Source organism: Balaenoptera ricei, chromosome 2 (assembly GCF_028023285.1).
Source record: "Balaenoptera ricei isolate mBalRic1 chromosome 2, mBalRic1.hap2, whole genome shotgun sequence".
In the NCBI taxonomy this organism is placed as follows: Eukaryota; Metazoa; Chordata; class Mammalia; order Artiodactyla; family Balaenopteridae; genus Balaenoptera; species Balaenoptera ricei.
In genome coordinates this window covers 113,502,418-113,523,478 of record NC_082640.1, presented here as the reverse complement: position 1 = coordinate 113,523,478, position 21,061 = coordinate 113,502,418, and the positions used below count along the sequence as shown (strand labels likewise).

Here is a 21,061-nt window from a genome sequence, read left to right as displayed (position 1 = left end):
TAGCCAAATTGAGAACAGAACCTCAGAATTAATAATAACATGGTAATCCACTAACTAAAATAATCCATGAATCCATACTGATGTACACAAATGAATGAATAAATATATAAAAGGTAAAGAAGGGAAAATCTCCTTCCAGCAGAACGCCAACTAATAAATGTGATAAATGTGGAAGGAATGATGGAATTAGAAAATCACCATTTGGCAACCACCATATTAATAATTGCTTCAGGCAAGAATCATCAAAGGAAGCTAAGATTTGTGGGGGAGTTTGCTAAGGAACATGACACTTACATAGTCTCAAGATTATCTAGTGATTACACAGGGAAAAATAGTAATTTTACAGTGGCACAATCTGGTAGACACTTAATCAAATAATCAAAATTAATATTACCAATAAGGAGACCAAGTAGCATCATGTACCTCTGATGTGATGCATTGACAAGTTGGCATTCCTGCCAAAAATGCATAATCTGAATCTAATCATGAAGAGACATCAGACTAATCCAAACTGAGGGATTGTCTACAAATAACTGGCCTGTAGTCTTCAAAAAAGTCAAGGACATGAAAAACTGATTAACTGTTCCAGATTAAAGGAGACTAAAGACACATGACAGCTAAATGTAACATATAATCCTGGAATTGGAGACTGCACTTAAAAACAAAGGAAGGACATTGTGTAACAATTGATGAAATTTTACTTGGGACTGTAGATTAGACAATGGTATTGTATCAAAGTTAAATTTCCTGATTTTGACAATTGTATTGTGATTATATAAGAGAATGTCCTTGTTCATAGGAAATGCCCATTGAAATATTTAGGGGCAAATAGGTACGACGTTTGCAACTTAATTTCAAATGGTTCAGAAAAAAATGAATACACATACACAGAAAGAATAATAAAGCAAATGGGGCAAAATGTAAACACTTAGTGAATCTGGGGAAAGAGTATGTTGGAGTGCCTTGTATGAGTCTTGCAACTTTTCTATAAACTTGAAATTATATCAAAATAAAAAGTTACCAAATAAACCCAATTCTGAATTTTGGGGGATTAATTTTTTTAAGTAAAATCTTTAATTGAAGTATACTAAGCAAACAGAAGAGCACAGACACCAAAAGTGTACAGCTCGATACATTTTTATGAAATGAACCCCCCCATGTAAGTGTGATCCAGGTTAGGATCTAAATTATTACCGACATTCTGGAAGCATCCTTCCTAGTCATTACTCCATCCTTCCACTGCAAAGGCAACCTTTATATGACTTCTATTATCGTGGTTTAGTTTTGCCTCTTTTTGAATGTTGTGTAAATAGAATCATACCATATGATTATTTTTTGTGTTTATTTTTTCCCAACATTTTGTCTGTGAGAGTCATTTCTTGATGCAAGTAGCTGTAATTCATTTGTTTCTTTTTTATTCTTTAATATTGCGCTGTATTTAAATAGACCGTAATTTATTTACCTGTTCTAACATTGTTGGACACTTGGGTTGTGTAGTAGGTAGTCTCTAAGATAGCCCCTAGTGATCCTTGTCTCCTGTTATTTATCACATTGTGTAATCCTCTCTCCCTGAGTGTGAGCTGGACCCAGTGACTAGTCTCTAATGAATAGAATACGGCAAAAGTGATGGATTTTCACTTCTGCGATTAGGTTGCGAAAAGACTGTGGCTTCCATTGTGGGTTCTCTCTCTTAGTTTGCTTACCTGGGGGAAATCAGTGTCATGTCATGAGTCAACCCTCTGGAGAGGTCCAAGTGGTGAGAGATGAATGAGCTTGGAAGCAGATTCTCCAGCTCCAGGCAAACCTTGAAATGACTGCAGCCCAATGGCTGACAATTTGACAGCAACATCATGAGAGACTAAGAGCTAAGCCACACTGGATTCCCGACTCACAGAATCTGTGCGATGTTAATGTCTATGTTATCAGCTGCTAACTTTTGGCGTAATTTGTTTTGCAGTAATTGATAACTGATATTTTTTTTTTCTAGTTTTTGACCATTACAAATAGTGCTGGCCAAACCTTCTTATATGTGTAGTGCACATATGAGAGCATCTCTCTTGGGGTATATACCTGGGAGAAGAATTACTGAGTCATAGGGTACATTTATGACGGCCTTACAGTTTTCCAAAGTAGTTGTACCGGTTTATAACCCCACAACAATGTATCAGAGTTCCTATTCTTCCATACCCTTGGTAGCACTAGGCATTATCCGTCTTTTTAATTTTAGTCAGTATGGCATATCATTTAAAAATATTTTATCTTGAGATAATTTCAAACTGAGAGAAAAGTTGCAAGAACAGTACACAAAACTTCCATATTCTCTTTACCTAGATTCCCTAATTTTTAACATTTTACCATATTTCTCTTTCCCTCTAATGTATATGATGATTCTTTCTCTGAGAACAAGTTGCAAACATAATGACCCACCCCTTAAATACCACAGTGCATTTCCCCCAAATAAGAGCACTTTGATATATAATCATACTACAACCATCCAGAATCAGAAAATCAACATTGATACAACACTATTATTCAATCCATAGACCCTGTTAAAATTTTGACAACTATTCCATTCTCTTCCTCTTTTCTGTGGTCTAGAATCCAATCCAGTATCATGTAGCATTTAGTTGTCATGTCTCTTTAATCTCCTGTAACCTAGAATAGTTCCTTAATATTCCTTAATGTTAATGTCTTTCATGACCGTTGACAGTTTTAAAGAGTATACACGTTTCATTCTGTTAGTACCGTTGATTGGGGTTTGTCTGATGCTTCCTCACATCCAGACTCAGGCCATACATTCTTGGCAGGAGTACCACCCAACCCCCCCAAAACAAACAAACAAACAAACAAACTGATGATGTGCTCTTCTTAGAGAATCACATTGGGAGATATCCAATATCAACCTGTCCCATTGCTGATGACGTTAACCAAGATCACCTGGCTAAGTTGATACTGCCAAGTTTCTCCACTGTGATGTCATCATTTTCCCATTTGTAATTTAATAGTGTTTTGTAGGGAGATAGTCCAAGACTATCCCAATATCCTGTTCCTCATCAAGCTTTACTCACCAATCTTAGTATCCATTGATGACTCCTGCCTAAATCAGCCACCAATATGATGGCTGCCACATGGTGATTTTTAACGTCAATCATTCCTTCTACATTACTAGATGACATTCAATTGTCAGAAAGCACTTTCCCTTCTTTTTTTTTTTCTTTTTCTTTGGTATTTGGGATCCCAGTTCCCTGACCAGTGATTGAACCCGGGCCCCCTGCATTGCAAGCACAGAGTCTTAACCACTGGACCACCAGGGAAGTCCCCTCTTCTTTCTTATTCAGTCATTCTTTCATTCATTTATTCACATCAGTATAGACTCATGGATTCCTATGTTAGTCAATGGATTAAGATCTGGTACTATCATTATTATAACATTATTATGATGATCAGATTGTTCCAGTTTTGGCTAGTGAGAACCCTCTCAAGCTGAGTCCCCTGTCCTTTGGACATATCAAAGTGTTCTTTGAGCACTTCCTTATTTTCTGCTACAACAGGATGTTCCAAGCTCATTTTATGCCCCAGTCCTGGAATCAGTCATTTCTTCAAGGAGCCCTGGTTCCTTTTATTTGTTTATTTTTATTTCAAAATTAATTTTTATTGGTGTATAGTTGACTTACAATGTTGTATTAGTTTCAGCTGTAAAGCTAAGTGAACCAGTTATACATATACATATATCCACTCTTTTTTAGATTCTATTCCCATATAGGTCATTACAGAGTATTGAGTATACAGTAGGTTCTTATTAGTTATTTATTTTATATCTAGTAGCATGTATATGTCAATCCCAATCTCCTAATTTATCCCTCCCCCCCCCCCCCGATTCCTTTTAGTGGAGAATGGTATTTAGAAACCAAGATCTGGGTGTTTAGTATGCTTATAATAACTGTATCACAGGCATCCACTGATGATCTATCCTATCTATCTATCTATCTATCATCTATTTATTTCATCAAGTATGAGTTCACACCAACATCTCTAATTCCAATCCAATACCTCCATTTTTTCTCTAGTCTTCCTCCATTCCATTTGTGTAAATTCCTCCTCAGGCCCTGATAAACCTGGCTCTCATTGTCATATATTTACTTATTTCTCAATCTTCCTGTATGTAACCAATTTCCCAACCACAAAGACTGCCTACTTGGCTGGCCTTCTTCTTGGTCCTGCCAACTTCTCAGTCTCAGCCCTGATGCCATTTCCTTGGCCAGCATCTGCCTTAGTTTGTTCTCTCCCTGTGGCTGCCTTTTTGGCAGCCACACTGCCACCTTCAAAGATTGGGCAAGGAAGGGCAGGGAAGAGGGCAGAGGAAGAGCCATCCTGCTATTTTGACTCTTAGGCCAGCGTTTTATTGATCTGGCTCCTTAGTGAGAATTCAACTCTCTTCAGGAAGAGATACCCACTGAGAGTTTGGCCCCTTAAAATATCCCAGGGTGCTGGGTTATTTAATGACTAAAAGTGACTAATATTTGCAGGATGAAGCATTATTTAATGAGAATAGGGGAAAGAGAAACAGCAGGAGCAGGTGGGGAAGGATAAACAATCACCACTCCAGTTGGGCCTTAGATAGAGCTCAACTTCAGTCTTAGTTTTATAGTGAGAATGGTTCCCATCAGTGCTCCTGCCCCAGAGCGTGAGCTTGCCATAGAAAGGCTGTATTGGGTTGAAGAGGGGATGGAAGATAGGTTTTCAGATCTATTCTGAAGTGGAATGCACATTTTAGGATGGTTTTGGCATCCACTTGGCCTTCCCAGACGCCCTGTGGTCAGGCTAGACCTCTCAAGCAGCTTCAGACTCCCAGGCCCCTGACCCAGGCTGGAGTCAGAATGGCCTCTGGAGGGCAGAGGAGCACCGTGTGATCCTCCTCAGCTCTAACCTGATCTCACCACTTCCGTTGCCTGTTCATTTGCTAATAAACTTCTGGAATTCCTTGGCAGACTCTCTTCCACATTTTGTCTAATAAGCTAGAAAGAATAAGGGTTGCATGATCTGGAATAAAACTCAGAAAAGTTAAGTGACATTTATCTAATGTTATAAAGTTATATATATGAGACACTTTGGTTCATATATGTAAACAGGTAATAGCAACTAGCGAATTCATGAGTCAGAGTAATGTTAAGTACAATGATTTGTTTGATATAGTCATTACTGACAGTCTCAAACAACTACTGACATAGTTGTTTGAATTTTTAACAGTGAGTGATAACTGCCCAGGTGCCACATTTCTGGCTGTATAGAACAGTGGCTAAGCACGAGGATCATCTCAGACTGCCTGGGTTTGTATCCTGATGACACTACTTCCTAGATGTGTGTCTTTAGGCATGTCAGTTACCTTTTCTGTGCTGTAGTTCTCTCATCTGTAAAAGTACCACATGGGGCTCTCATGAGGTTTAAGTGAGATCATACACAATTTTTAGAGTGGTGCCTGGCACATGAGAAGCACCCAATAAACATCAGTTTGGGGGCTTCCCTGGTGACACAGTGGTTAAGAATCCGCCTGCCAATGCAGGGAACATGGGTTCGAGCCTTGGTCTGGGAAGATCCCACATGCCGCGGAGCAACTAAGCCCATGTGCCACAACCCAGGAGCCACAACTACTGAGCCCACGTGCCACAACTACTGAAGCTCGCGTGCCTAGAGCCTGTGCTCCGCAACAAGAGAAGCCATGGCAATGAGAAGCCTGCGCACCACAACGAAGAGTAGCCCTCCCTGGCTGCAACTAGAGAAAGCCAGCGCGCAGCAACGAAGACCCAACACAGCCAAAAGTAAAAAAAGCAAAAACCAAAAAACATCAGTTTGCACTTGTGTGATTGTTATTATCATCTTAAGCTGCAGATTCATCCTTACCAAAAAAATTCCATAACAAATCTAATCAACTTTCTTGTCTTGGTTCTCCTATTGACATCATGAGCTTATTATTTACTACTAAAACTGTAGAGAGACCATCTCCATTTGCTTCTCCATTAGTTTGAAACAGATGAGATTGAGTTGACCTATTCTGCAAAAATAGCTGGTTGGGTCCAGCTGCAGTTTTCTTCAGTCCCATTTATTTTTTCATCATTACCTCACTGGGAAGTTGAAACTACTCTTCATAGATACCAGTGTTCCACTAATCTGACCCAGCGTCTGCTGACAACTTTTCAATCATTGTAGTCTATTCAGTTCTTTTTACTCTAGAGGAATTTCTCTGCTAAGCAAAACCGAACTGAGCAATTTCAAACACATACTTAACTTCCATTAAAAAAAAAAAGACATCCTGTTAATGAAGAAAGACTGAGTGATGTTGGGTGGAACTCTGAATTGGGAGCCAGAAGGCCAGAATTCAAGTTTCAACACCGCAGCTATTTGCACATATCTATTGTGTATCTTCTACGTGTGAAGCAATATGCTTGCCAGGCATTGAGGGGATTCAAAGAAAGGATTCAAACAAGTGGACTTTCTTCTCAGAGTGTTACAACCTGGTTGGAATAGCAAAGCAGCTGTGATAGGAGACAATGAAATAAATGCAGAATCCAGCATCCACCCCATTGTATGCTGGAGGAAAGCACGAAACTGTAATAAGGGCCTGGAGGAAGGGTGCCCTGGGCAGTCAGTGCCTCTTCCGCCCATTGTGTGCTCTCCTTTGTATCACAAAGTCTGGAAACCTGGGAACAGGATTCCCCAGACTCCTTTGCTTTCAGCGTTCTTGCTGTAGTTTATGTTCTGCCAATGAGGCGCTCTTGGCAAGTGTGGAAAGCAGAAGAGAAGCCCAAGGCATTTGCCCCATTCTCTTCTGGCAGTGTTGGTAAGTGGCTGTATGAGCTTCCTGTATGTGAGTTTTCACAGTGGCCCTGGTGCTTCCCAGCTGATTCAGGGCTGTGAGGTCTGCGTGAGCAGTAGCTTCTAGCAGGCTCCTGACTGCTTGAAAGCAGCAGTGTCTCATTCAATACTCACTCTCTAATAAAACTAGGTCTTCTGTAATGTCATGCTCTTTTTTACCTCTGAGTCTTTACTCATCTGTCCCCCGTCACCTATGTTGTCCTTCCTTCCACTTCCTTTGTATTTTATTCATCCTTATGGCCCAGCAACTAGTCAGTGACTGTTGCATATCACGCAACCAAACAATATTTTTTGGATGAATAGATGAAGGAATGAAAGAAAGAAGAGAGGTTACAGGCTTAGGCAGATCTAAATGGGATGGGGGTAGTGAACACAGTGAATAGGGTAGGATATGAAGAGACAAAGCAGAGTAACAATTGAAGGGGTTGCAAATGGGAAAAGAATAAATGGAAATGTGGCTCTTCACTGGCATAATATCACTGGGTTTTTAATAATCTACTATTTATGAAAAAAAGACAAGCCCCATGGTTTGCTAACTATGTGAACATTTGTTAAAGTATAAAGATAAGATGGGTGGGCTTCCCTGGTGGCGCAGTGGTTGAGAATCTGCCTGCCAATGCAGGGGACACAGGTTCGAGCCCTGGTCTGGGAAGATCCCACATGCCGCGGAGCAACTGGGCCCGTGAGCCACAATTACTGAGCCTGCGCGTCTGGAGCCTGTGCTCCGCAACAAGAGAGGCTGCGACAGTGAGAGGCCCGCGCACCGCGATGAAGAGTGGCCCCCGCTTGCCACAACTAGAGGAAGCCCTCGCACAGAAAAGAAGATCCAACACAGCCATAACTAACTAACTAAATAAATTAATTAAATAAAATTAAAAAAGCAATGTTTTTAAAAAAAAAAAAAAGATAAGATGGGTGAAGAAACGGGTCTGCTACAGTTTGAGGGTAGGAAGAAGGAATTGTTTGGTGGTCAACTGGTGTGGAGATGACCTATAGAAGAATGTAACAAAGGAGATCTCAAATAGGAAGACAGGTTCTATACAGGAATGATGGGGAAGGACACTCAGGTTTAGGTAGAGTAGATCATAGTGATACCAGGCAGGGCCCTGTGGGGATCCTGGGCACAAAGCCTTTCTGTATCCCCCCATTTCTTTGATTACCTTCATTCAGCCTCCATGACCTTCCCTGAGTTCCAACGGGCAGATTCAAGCAGTTGTTAATTAGGGAAAGGGGGGGATGCAAGACAAGGGAGAAACAAACAGTCAAGAGAAGGAATAGTGCAGCCTTGGGGCAGGGTCCTGGTTACCCATCAAGGGATACACACCACAATATCTTTCAGCTATTTTGCAGATACTGAAACCCCCTCCAGATGAGAGAAGTTAAGGATTAAAGATGGTATGCTGCCCACAAGCATGTAGACCCCAGACCATTTGGAACCTGAAGGCTGATGATGCTGACTCCTACTTACCTCACCACTAACCCATCAGAAGAACGTCTATGAGCTGATCATGTCCTCTTTGAACCATTACTATAAAACTTCTCCAAGTTGGGACACACAGCTTTGAGGGCATTAGCCTGCTCTGGCCCCCTTTGCCTGGCAAAGCAATAATGCTATTCTTTTCTTTCTTTTTTTTTTTTTAAATAGAATTTATTTGTCTGTTTAAATTTTATTTTTTAATTAATTAATTTTTTGGGGCTGTGTTTGGTCCTGTGGCTGCTCAGGCTTTCTCTAGCTGTGGTGAGTGGGGGCTAGTCTTTGTTGCGGTGAGCGGGCTCTAGGCACGCAGGCTTCAGTAGTTGTGGCGCACAGGCTCAGTAGCTGTGGCTTGCAGGCTCTAGAACATAGGCTCAGTAGTTGTGGCGTGCGGGCTTAGTTGCTCCATGGCGTGTGGGATCCTCCCAGATCAGGGATCGAACCTGTGTGCCCTGCATTGGCAGGTGGACTCTTAACCACTGTGTCACCAGGGAAGTCCCAAAGCTATTCTTTTCTGCTTCACCCAAAACTCTTGCCTCCGAGATTCAATTTGGCACTGGTGTACAGAGAAGCTGAGCTTTCGGCATCAGTAATGTTAGTATAGTGCTTTACACTACTGAAAGTGTTTTTCAGGTGCATTATCCTATTTTATCCTCATTGCAACCTGTGAGCAAAGTATATGCTATTAATACAAATAAGTTTGCTTGGAAAAGCAATGTACTTATTGTGGAAAATTTAAATATATAGATCCCAAAGGAAAAAAATAGAAATCACTCTTAAAGCCACCATTGTTAACATCTTGATGCTGGCCTCTCAGAGCTTTTCGATGCCTATTTATCTCTAAATTTTAAAATGGGATGTTATATACTTTAACTTTAAAAAAAAATAAATTTATTTATTTATTTTATTTTTGGCTGTGTTGGGTCTTCTTTGCTGCGCACTTGCTTTTCTCTAGTTGTGGTGAGTGAGGGCTACTCTTCGTTGCGGTGCGTAGGCTTCTCATTGCCGTGGCTTCTCTTGTTGCAGAGCACGGGCTCTATGCGTGTGGGCTTCAGTAGTTGTGGCATGTGGGCTCAGTAGTTGTGGCACAGGGGCTTAGTTGCTCCGCGGTATGTGGGATCTTCCCGGACCAGGGCTTGAACCTGTGTCCCCTGCATTGGCAGCCGGATTCTTAACCACTGCGCCACCAGGGAAATCCCCCTTTAAATTGTTTTTACGCTTGCTTTTTTTTTTACTTAGGGCATTGTGAACATATTTTCATGTCATTAAATATTCCCCTGTGCATAATTGTTAATGGCTGCATAATATCCCATTGTCTGGTTAAGTAAATTATAGTATAAACTAGTCAGTCATTTACTGCTAGCATTTAGTTGACTCCAGTTTTTTACTTTTGTCAACAATATTGAGATGAATGTCCTTGCAGTTAAGTCTCTGCACATATCTTTAATTATGTTCTTAGGATAACTGCCCAGAAGTGTGTTGAATGAAAAAAATGCACAATCTGAAAGTTGAGAATTATGTTTTATTGACTAACTGAGGACTTAAGCCCAGGAGGCAGACTCTCAGATAGCTCTGAGGAACTATTCCAAAGAGTAAGGAGAAGTCAGGATATGTAAGAATTTTTGCAAAAACAAAACAAAACAGAAACAAAAAACAACCCAGGTAATTGGAACATCAAAAGATTACTGTCAAAGAAAACCAGACCTCAAGTTATGAATTTAGGGCTTTTCTGTGTATGGGAAGATTCAAGAGCCTGGGCTCATTGAAATTATTCCTTTGATACACACCTTATCTAGGGCCAGTATCCTGTTTATCTCCATCCTGAGTTCCCTTAGGGTGCACCATCAGGGCTGGCCGCAGTAGCTGATGGCTGCAACATCCTTTGTTTACTGAAATGGCAGGCAACATTCTTTGTCCACAGGGCCTCCTCTTGGTCATAGATTTGACCAATGTTTGGGAGGCATTTCGTGACTAATTTTGTCCCGTGACACTAGGAAGGTTCATTCCTAGATCAGGGGAAGATTCTGTTGATAGGCCACTTGATGTGCTAATTTTTTGATTAGGCCCTGTTGATGATCTAAAATTCTCTGGTTGGGCTTCCCTGGTGGCGCAGTGGTTGAGAGTCTGCCTGCCAATGCAGAGCACACGGGTTCAAGCCCCGGTCCGGGAAGATCCCACATGCCGCGGAGCAACTGGGCCCGTGAGCCACAATTGCTGAGCCTGCGCGTCTGGAGCCTGTGCTCCGCAACAAGAGAGGCTGCCATAGTGAGAGGCCCGCGCGCTGTGATGAAGAGTGGCCCCCACTTGCCGCAACTGGAGAAGGCCCTCGCGCAGAAACGAAGACCCAACACAGCCATAAATAAATTAAATAAATAAATAAATAATTAAAAAAAAATAAAAAAATAAAAAAAATAAAATTCTCTGGTAATATATTATGATCCAAGGAATGTTTTCCCTTGCTGCCTCTTCCCATATCTAGAGTTGCACTATTATAACTGTTCTATGTAGAGTTATATATGCTCAACTGCCTCAAGACGTTTAGCCATCATTAATTTTGTTGAAGGCCTGGTTATACATTTGTTAATGCAAGAGACAAATAATCTTATAAAACAGACAGGGTATAAGTAATACAGCTAGTAACATTAATAAAGTCATAGTGCACAGAGAGGCACAAGGTGTAATTTGAAAACAAGAGAGAACAAATTAAAACATGATTAGTATAACTAGTTGCAATCTGATAACAAAAAGTCATCAAGTACACAAGGGTGTCAGCTAGAGAGGCCAAATTCTGGAAAGATCAGGTAGAGAGAAAAAGACATGTGTTTCATCTTTGTTTACAAAGGTAAACTTTATCAACTTGTTGTATGTCATACTGTAAGAGGAAAGGTTTTCTGGAAAACAAAGATTAAAAACCAGTATATTTCAGAAAGAAGTTGTAAAATTATAAATCATTTATCAGTTCCTTTACTCCCATGTAATTAATTCCTGTTGATCTGGATGAAGTCGTAGATTTTCCATTAGAGTTTTGTAATTTCTTACCCAGTTCAGTAGTATGATCTAAAAGTTATCAGAAACTTATATTTGTCAAAAAGTCCTTTTTATAAATCTTTTTGAAGATCTTCATTTTATAGGATCAGAGTAAAACAGCGATTGTCTATAAGTCTTTGACAAGACTTTGGTGTGGTTAAAGTTCTGATTACAATGTAATCAACAAGAAACTTGGATATTTCTGTGACGTACAACATTTTAAAACAACTAGAATTGCAACTGATAACATTATACCAAGACATATCAGAATTTTATGAATTATATAAATATTGGAATATCTATGTTAATGACATCTAACCTAAGATGATTTTTAAAAAAATTTATTTATTTATTTTTGGTCGCATTGGGTTTTTGTTGCTGCGCGCGGGCTTTCTCTAGTTGCAGCGAGTGGGGGCTGCTCTTCGTTGTGGTGCGTAGGCTTCTCATTGCCGTGGCTTCTCTTGTTGCGGAGCACAGGCTCTAGGCACGCGAGCTTCAGTAGTTGTGGCACGTGGGCTCAGTAGTTGTGGCTCCTGGGCTCTAGTTGTGGTACACAGGCTTAGTTGCTCTGTGGCATGTGGGATCTTCCTGGACCAGGGCTCGAATCCGTGTCCCCTGCATTGGCAGGTGGATTCTTAACCACTGCGCCACCAGGGAAGCCCTAAGATGATTTTATAACCACTTTTTGATAATGTTTCCCATGTAATATAACATAAATAAACCTAATTAGTTTTAATATCTCTCTTTGGGATGTTTCAAGGGCCCTTTGAAGCATCCCAAAGTCCGCTGGAAGTCAAAAGAACTTTATTTAAAATTCGATATTTGGGAAGTTTGTCAAAAAATATCAAAAAGGTTTCAAAACACTTGGTCATATAGGATCATAGGTCACTGTGAAACTATTGTTGAACCCAGGTTTGTGTGCCTGATGCACAGTGGGACCAAACTAACTGAAATGTCAGTTTGGGGTGGAGAAGGGTATATTGCAGGGCCAAGCAAGGAGAATGGGGTGGCTCATGCTCAAAAGACCCAAACTCCCCAGTGGGTTTCAGGAAAGCTTTTTTTAAAAAAATTTAAGTATAGTTGGTTTACAATGTTGTGTTAGTTTCTGGTGTGCAGACTAAGTTATACATATGTATTCTTTCAGATTCTTTTCCACTACAGGTTGTTACAAGATATTGAATATAGTTCCCTGTCCTATACAGTAGGACCTTGTTGTTTGTCTATTTTATGTATAGTAGTGTGTTTTAATCCCAAGCTCCTAATTTATCTCCACCCCTCCCCCTTTCCCCTTTGGTAACTATAAGTTTGTTTTCTATGTCTGTGAATCTGTTTGTTTTGTAAATAAGTTCACTTGTACCATTTTAGATTCCACATATAAGTAATATCATATGGTATTTGTCTTTCTCTTTCTGACTTACTTCACTTAGTACGATAATCTCTAGGTCCATCTACGTTGCTGCAAATGGCATTATTTCATTTTTTTATGGCTGAGTAATATTCCATTGTATATATATACCATATCTTTATCCATTCATCTGTCGATGGACATTTGGGTTGCTTCCATGTTTTGGCTCTTGTAAATAGTGCTGCTATGAACATTGGGGTGCATGTATCTTTTTAAAAAAATATTTATTTATTTATTTAGGCTGCGCCAGGTCTTAGTTGTGGCATGCAGGACCTTTGTTGCAGCATGTGGACGTCTTAGATGCGGCATGTGGATATCTTAGTTGCAGCATGCATGCAGGATCTAGTTCTCCAATCAGGGATCAAATCTGGGCCCCCTGCATTGGGAGTGTGCAGTCTTACCCCCTGGACCACCAGGGAAGTCCTGCATGTATCTTTTTAGAGTTTTCTCTGGATATATGCCCAGGAGGGGATTGCGGATCCTATGGTAACTCTATTTTTAGTGTTTTAAAGGAACCTCCATACTGTTCTCCATAGTGGCTGCACCAATTTACATTCCCACCAACAGTTTATGAGGATTCCCTTTTCTCCACACCCTCTCCAGCATTTATTATTTGAAGACTTTTTGATGATGGCCATTCTGACTGTTGTGAAGTGATACCTCATTATAGTTTTGATTTGTATTTCTCTAACAGAGATGTTGAGCATCTTTTTATGTGCGTATTGACCACCTGTATATCTTCTTTGGAGAAATGTCTATTTAGGTCTTCTGCCCATTTTTGGATTGGGTTTTTTTTTTTATATTGAGCTGTATGAGCTGTTTGTATATTTTGGAAATTAAGCCCTTGTCAGTCGCATCATTTGGGAATATTTTCTCCCATTCTGTAGGTTGTCTTTTCATTTTGTTTACAGTTTCCTTTGCTGTGCAAAAGCTAGTAAGTTTAATTAGGTCCCATTTGTTTACTTTTGCTTTTATTTCTTTTGCCTTAGGAGACTGACTTAAGAATGCTTTGCTATGATTTATGTCAGAGAATATTTTGCCTATGTTCTCTTCTATTGGGGAAGCATTTTTAAAGACAAGGTGTGGGAGGGGAATAGGAGGGTGTGTGATCAGCTCATGCACAATTCTGATTGGTTGATGGTGAGGTTAACAGGGCAGTGTCACAGGGATTGACATTATCAATTCTCAGGCTCCAGTAGGTCTGGACATGCTCATGGTCATCAAGTAGTTAACTTCTTACATTTGGTGGGGTTTTAGCATCTGTAAAACAGTTTTCCTAGCCCAACTGCTATTTTTGTCACTGCATGTTCACATCCTTGCAATTATTAATTCTCTCTTTTTTTTTAACATTTAAAAAATTGTATTGTTTGCTTTTTTAATTGAAGTATAGTTGATGTACAATATTATATAAATTACAGGTGTACAATACAGTGAGTTACAATTTTTTAAAGGTTATACTCCATTTATAGTTATAAAATATTGGCTATATTCCCTGTGTTGTATCAATACATCCCTGTAGCTTATTTTATACCTAATAGTTTGTACCCCTTAATCCCCTACCCCTTTATTGCCCCTCCTCCTTTCCCTCTCTGCACTGGTAACCACTAGTTTGTTCTCTATTATTTGTGAGTTAGCTTCTTTGTTATATTCACTAGTTTGTTGTATTTTTTAGATTCCACATGTAAGTGATATTATACAGTATTTGTCTTTCTCTGTCTGACTTATTTCAATGATTAATTCTTGAACCAGGCTTTTGTGACTCAGGGGAGGCCTGGGAGACCCAGCTTTTCTACAAAGAGGAGGCAGGCAGAGGATATGGGGAGAGAGGTCTGTCCTGGGAAGGCCCCATAGGGTCCTGCTTGGTTACAAAATAATACTTATTCACTTAACCAAAGTGACAAAAGATTTCAAAAAGCAGATGCAGATCACTTGAAGGCAAAGAAGCTCACACAATCTGTTATCAAAAGCAGTATTCTAAGAAAACTTTGTTCTCTTAACAGAGAGAAGAACAAAATCCAGTCCTGCACCAGCCTACTTTTAATAACAAAAGACATTTGCCTAATTAAGTTTAATCTGATCCCAGCCTGACCATGCATAAAACTCCTTTTTCAGGGCTCCCTTTCTACAAACCTTCCACAACTTTCTGTATCTATATTAGTTCCTTTTTCCATCCAGAAACAACCAGTTGTAGGACAAAAATCACTGTTTCCCCTTAACACAATGTACTTCCATTCCTCATACCTTCTTGTGCTGAAAGCCACATTCTCCTTGCATACTGAAATGTTTCCCTTAATATTTTTTATTAGCTTTAATTACATATTACAAATTTAACCCTTAAAAACTTTAATCTCTAGTGAAAACTGACAAGGAACAAGTAATTGTGAATTGTTTGTCATACCAGCATTTTTAAAAAATTATTTATTTATTTATTTATTTATTTTTGGCTACATTTGGTCTTTGTTGCTGCTTGCGGGCTTTCTCTAGTTGCGGTGAGCGGGGGCTACTCTTCATTGTGGTGCACAGGCTTCTCATTGCGGTGGCTTCTCTTGTTGCAGAGCACAGGCTCTAGGTGCGTGGGCTTCAGTAGTTGTGGCATGCGGGCTCAGTAGTTGTGGCTCGCGGGCTCTAGAGCGCAGGCTTAGTAGTTGTGGTGCACGGGCTTAGTTGCTCCGCAGCATGTGGGATCTTCCTGGACCAGGGCTCGAAGCCGTGTCCCCTGCATTGGCAGGTGGATTCTTAGCCACTGCGCCACCAGGGACGCCCCCATCAGCATTTTCTGATTGGAATATTACATAACCACGAGAAACATCCATGTTCTCAGAGAATAATTTCTTTCTTCAATGTGGTACAAGATGTGCATCTAATAAACCCAAACACCTTTAGCTTCCCTCTTGTAAGGAGACAAAAGTAGGCAAATTTAGACTTGCTTAGCAATTAATATTCCAGTATTTTATCTTATTTGAAATGACCTGGATATTCTATGAATTCCCATCATTTAACTTAATTTAGCAAAGCTCAAATTACCAAAAATCTGGAGAAACTATTTTAGACAGACGTACCCAAAACAATTATTCCTAAGAGTTCACCTGAAAATTCTTATCTCGGGTAACTTTAAACTTATAAAGTATCACCATACCAAGTTAATTTTTTTTTTTTTTTTTGCTGACAAACTCTGCAACACAAATAATATGAACTTACTGACCTTCAGTAAACCTTGGTACAATAAAAGACATGTCTATATTGATTAAGTCAGCAAGCTTAAAAAGCTATTAATATTAATAGATATTAATTTAATATTGCATATTTCCTAGATCACGTGAACCTGAAATTCATTCTGGCCAGTTTCCTTTATATTTAGAAATATTTAGTTTGTAAGCCCTTACTTTTAAGTCAACTACATAGAGGTCTTTTATAAATTTAATTTTGAGAGTATATCCAGAGGTAGTGACATCTCATATGTATGATATGTACACAGACATTTAAATAGACAAAACTAGAGATCTCATAGTTTCACTTAAAAAACTTAGTTATGAATCAGGTATTACAATATAAACTTACTAGCTTATAAATAACAGTTGGAAGAAGTTAAATTTATTTGCTCAGATGACTAAGGATTTACTATTTGTGGGAAAGACTTAAAATTTGTATTTTTCCTTGATAAACCCTTAAGGAGGCTATGAATTAGGTTTTGGGTGAGGGAGCCTTCTGGGTGAGGGAGCCTTTCTAGCAGTTTAAAAAGGCCTTTCTCTCTTTTTTTTAACCTTGGTTTCTGGTTTTACCTGATTGAGCTAATTAGGCTCAGGCTCAGGTCACTGTGGGCTATATTTACATTTCTGATTTGTAGAGATTTTCAAGACAAAGACCGTTGCTTTTAAATTTCCAAAGAACTGGTTTGTTGCCTACATGATATTAAAAGATTGATTTGCCAAACCATATTTTCTTTTATTTGCTTTTTTATATCAATGAGATTTCCAACAAAACTGAAATTCAAGAGTTCTATATTCTAGAATTTTAGGGTTTAATTTATCATGGCTTCAAAAACTTGCATAAGGCATTTAACAAAGGTCCTCTTTCTGAGGCACAGGTTAAATCCAGAACAAAATCTCTATTATTTTTTTTAATTTGCCCCTGAATATTGCTCCCAGTTTTTACTTTATATTGTGCAGGCCCAGGTAACCCTATTGGTTTCCTTTAGTATATTTAATATTTCCTTAGTGGCAGATTCATATGCCGTGTCTTATAATACCAGGCAGGGGAAGCATTCTCCAGTGAGACATAATGTCTATCCCACAATATACTTAGGCAAAAGAAATGGAACCATCTTACACAAAGCCCATTTAAATATACCAATTTTGATAAACTTTTACCTTAATTCTATCAACTTTTATACTTTTAACCTTAATTTCCATTAAGATCCCATCAACAAGCCTTGGTCTTACAAGGAGTTCAGAAACATTCCTTTTTATCCCAACCATTTTATCTTTTTTTGTATAAAAGTCTCTGGGGTCCCCAGTGAGATGCTGAGCCAAGGGTCTCAGTCCCTTTTCTTAATTTTTTTCACTTGATTAGTTGGTTCAAGAAATTGTTGATCAGGTATCTCACTGCAACTTTCTTCCATCCTTTTAAATATGTATATTTTAAACTGGTAAATAGAGCAGACTTGTTTGGGGCCCTTTAAAGTTGGTGTTGGGCTGCACTCCGTGGGCCTGCAAGCCTTGTAGTTGCCCAGCCTTGAGACCGAAGAAACAGCCCCAAGACAGCGACAGAGACATCAGTGGTTTAATAGACAGGGGATCTTACATACCTGAAACAAGGTCCTGGAGTGACATCCCGCTGTGTGTGGCAGAGGGCAGGCAGGACACAGCAGCAGTCTCTGCTACTGAGGGGAGAAGGAGGCTACCATTTATAGGGGGAATTGACGTTGGGTTGGCTCATCAGTTACCAGGGCAACCAGCAGCTGGGGCATGCCCCTCACAGCCCCTCAGGTCAACGACCCTCACAAGGGCAGATGTTTCCCTTTAATAAACTAGCAGGTGGAGACTTTCTGGTCTAAAGGACAGGGGGTAAGCATGTTCACATGAGTAGGGTGCAGGTGAAGCAGAGACTGGTTGATCAGGGGCTGTACAAAGAGCAAGAGGACAGCCATGTTGAGTGGACTGACCACACAGTTAGGGACCAATAAGGGGTCCCTTTGACCCATTCAACCTTAGGTAGCGTTGTATCAAAACTTTTTTGTTTTTAATCCCATTTCTTAATAATCATTGAAAGATTTTTATCCTTTTAGGATGAGTCCCCTTAAAATTTCCACCTTGTTGGGAAGAAGCCTTTAGACTTTTCTTCAGTTTTTTCTTACTTCCCTGTTAATCAAGCTAATTAATATTAATTATTCTAATGTTTTTTGTTAGCATCTATAAGACTTATTGAGGGGAAGCAGAGACCACAAATAAAGATTCTCAAACCATTTTTTTAAATTAAGATAGTTCTTAGGTTAACTATTTTATGTATGTATATATATTTTCCACCATCTAATCTGTTTTTTTCATACGTACCAATAAAACAGCTGTTTATAAGGAGAGCGCTTTAAAAATTTACCAGTTTAGAAGTTTCTCCAATTTAAAGGATCCATCATCTGGCCATTGATGAGATATATCTTAATAGTGACTCAAACCAATAAGACACAAGAGGTGTCCCCACAAGAGAGTATGAAGAATGCCACCTATACAAGATCCAGAAAGTTTATTCCCCCAAATAGCCTAAAAATGTAAAGGCCTTCAGTGTATAGCTGATGCAATGAAGGTTAAGATGTCAAAAAGCCCCTGAGAGTTGACACAGTCAGAAAAAAGACTGCTCAGAATCCCAGTCTATTCACCTGGCTGACAAATGTACAAAATATGTGTATCTTCTGGATGGCAGAGACTAAGTTCTCAAAACACAACACACCCACACACACACACACACAATGCCTAAAGAAGATCAGTTGGAATATTTACATCTCACAGGAGAGAAATGCAAGATCCACCTAGAAAGGCTTTTGTTTCTTTAAGGTCAGAATTCTGAAAAGATGTTTTATGGCCTGTTTTCTGTTACTTAACTGTGTATGCAATAAAAGAGCCCCATATTGACCATCTTTAGGGCAAGACTTCCTTTTATTCCCAATTAAGTAAGTACTTGTAAGTGTAAGTTTTTTTTTTTAATTTATTTTATTTATTTATTTATTTTTGGCTGCGTTGTGTCTTCGTTGCTGCGCACAGTCTTTCTCCATTTGCGGCGAGTGGGGGCTACTGTTCGTTGCAGTGCGCGGGCTTCTCGTTGCGGTGGCTTCTCGTTGCGGAGCAGGCTCTAGGCGCGAGGGCTTCAGTAGTTGTGGCACACAGGCTCAGTAGTTGTGGCTCGCGGGCTCTAGAGCGTAGGCTCAGTAGTTGTGGCACACAGGCTTAGTTGCTCCGCGGCCCGTGGGATCTTCCCATACCAGGGCTCGAACCCATGCCCCCTGCATTGGCAGGTGGATTCTTAACCACTGTGCCACCAGGGAAGCCCGTAAGTGTAAGTTTTGTATGAACATAAACCTGGCTGAGTGTTAGTTGGAGGCAAAAATGTTAGTCCAGCCTCTCACCTAATCACCCAGTCCAGATTGTTCACTGTCTCAACTGAACAACTCCCAGTGTCTTTCAACCGCGTTTCCCCAGTATCTTTCAACTGGGGAGCCAGGTACCTGTTACACACTGCCAAAACTCAGGATCATAAGCCAATAATTGGGAGATCTGAGAACCAGAAGAGACTCACCCAAATTCATCTCGACTCTCTGAGAAGGTGGATGGGCACAAGAGGCCTCCTCTGGTACCAAGGCTCCAGTTCTTGTAGAGTTCAGGTGAAGGAAAGAAGTCTCCCCTGGGTCCTTTCTTTGGTTGCCAAAACTGTCAGCTGAAAAAAAAATGCACAACCTAAAAGTTGAGAATTATGTTTAATTTGGTGGACTTACTGAGGACTTAAGCTTGGGAGACAGCCCCTCAGATATCTCTGAGGGACTGTTCCGAAGAGATGAGGGAGAAGCCAGGATATATAGGAGTTTTCACAACAAAAAAACAGGTAGTTGGGACATTGAAAGATTACTATTAATTAAAGAAAACCAGATATATCAAGTTAATGAATTTAGCGCTTTTCCCTCTATGGGAAGATGCAGGACTCTGGGCTCATTGAAATCATTCATTTGATATGCATCTTAAGTATTGAATATCTAGGGCCAGTATCCTGTTTTTCTCCTTCCTGAGTTCCCCTCAGGGTACACCACTGGGGGCTGCAGCAGTGGCTGATGGTTTGATGGCAGTAACATCCTTTGTTTAGGGATATGGCAGGTGACATTCTTTGTCCACAAGTGGAATAACTGGATCAGTAGGTCTGCACATTTCAATGCGTTTCCCCCACATTCCCAGATCGTGCTCCCGAGGAATCACACTTGCTTTTGGAGAGCATCTTTTCTCTGAATCTTCTACAACATAGGGTATTTTAATTTTATTTTGCCATTTTTAGATGTTGAAATAAACATTATTCTCATTTTTAAAAGCAAGAGTTGAGGCTGAAGGAGGCTCTCTATGGTATAGAATAGATGGTGGAGCCTGAATATATCCAGGCCAACTCTTCAATCCCATGTACTCTCAGTTACTCCTCCCCCAGGGATGCACTGTCACTAAAGGGCCATATTTCCTCTCAAGTAAAATAGATATCAGATGACCTATATTACGTTGTTAAAAACTCCAACATGATGGTGGATACCATTAACTGAATATGACTACTAGTCATAGTAGGAGTTAACTAGGAGTAGTAGGAGTTTAAATAGGAATTAAAGAGTAATTCTGTTTAGTCATCTTTGGTTAGAGCCTTCTTCATGCATTAGGTTCAGTTTAATGCTATAATAACTAAAATAAGACATTTAAAATAGTCTGTAGACAGGTCATAAAAATGACCAAAGAATTAGATGAAAGGACTTAGGAATGCAGGATACTAGGTATTGAATTAATTAGACAGGAGAATGGGCTAGGAGGAGCTCTGATCTTTGAAGATTTGATGGCCTCAGCTTGAACCAGAGGAAAGGGACTCTCAGTGAGCCTGGAGTGTTCAGTTGACAGCAGGAAGTACATTTTGCAAGTGAGACACTGGAAGAGGGTGTGTTATATTTCTTGGAAATCTCAAAGAAAGGATCCCTTCACTGTTCCCCACCCCAGTACTTCCCTATGACAATTGCTTTAAAGGCAGGGAGAGAAGAGAATGGCTTGTTTGACTCTGTGTAT

The 21,061-nt window shown here is 39.9% G+C and overlaps 1 long non-coding RNA gene and 1 other non-coding gene across 3 annotated transcripts in view; one reads left to right on the top strand and one right to left on the bottom strand.

Moving 5' to 3' along the window:
* The window catches only part of LOC132359576 (uncharacterized), a 100,321-nt gene that overhangs the window by 12,536 nt on the left and 66,724 nt on the right, over nt 1-21,061 (top strand). The window lies entirely within an intron of this gene.
* Nucleotides 3,242-3,314, bottom strand: TRNAA-UGC (transfer RNA alanine (anticodon UGC)). The gene has a single exon. It is a non-coding gene; the product is annotated as a tRNA-Ala (tRNA).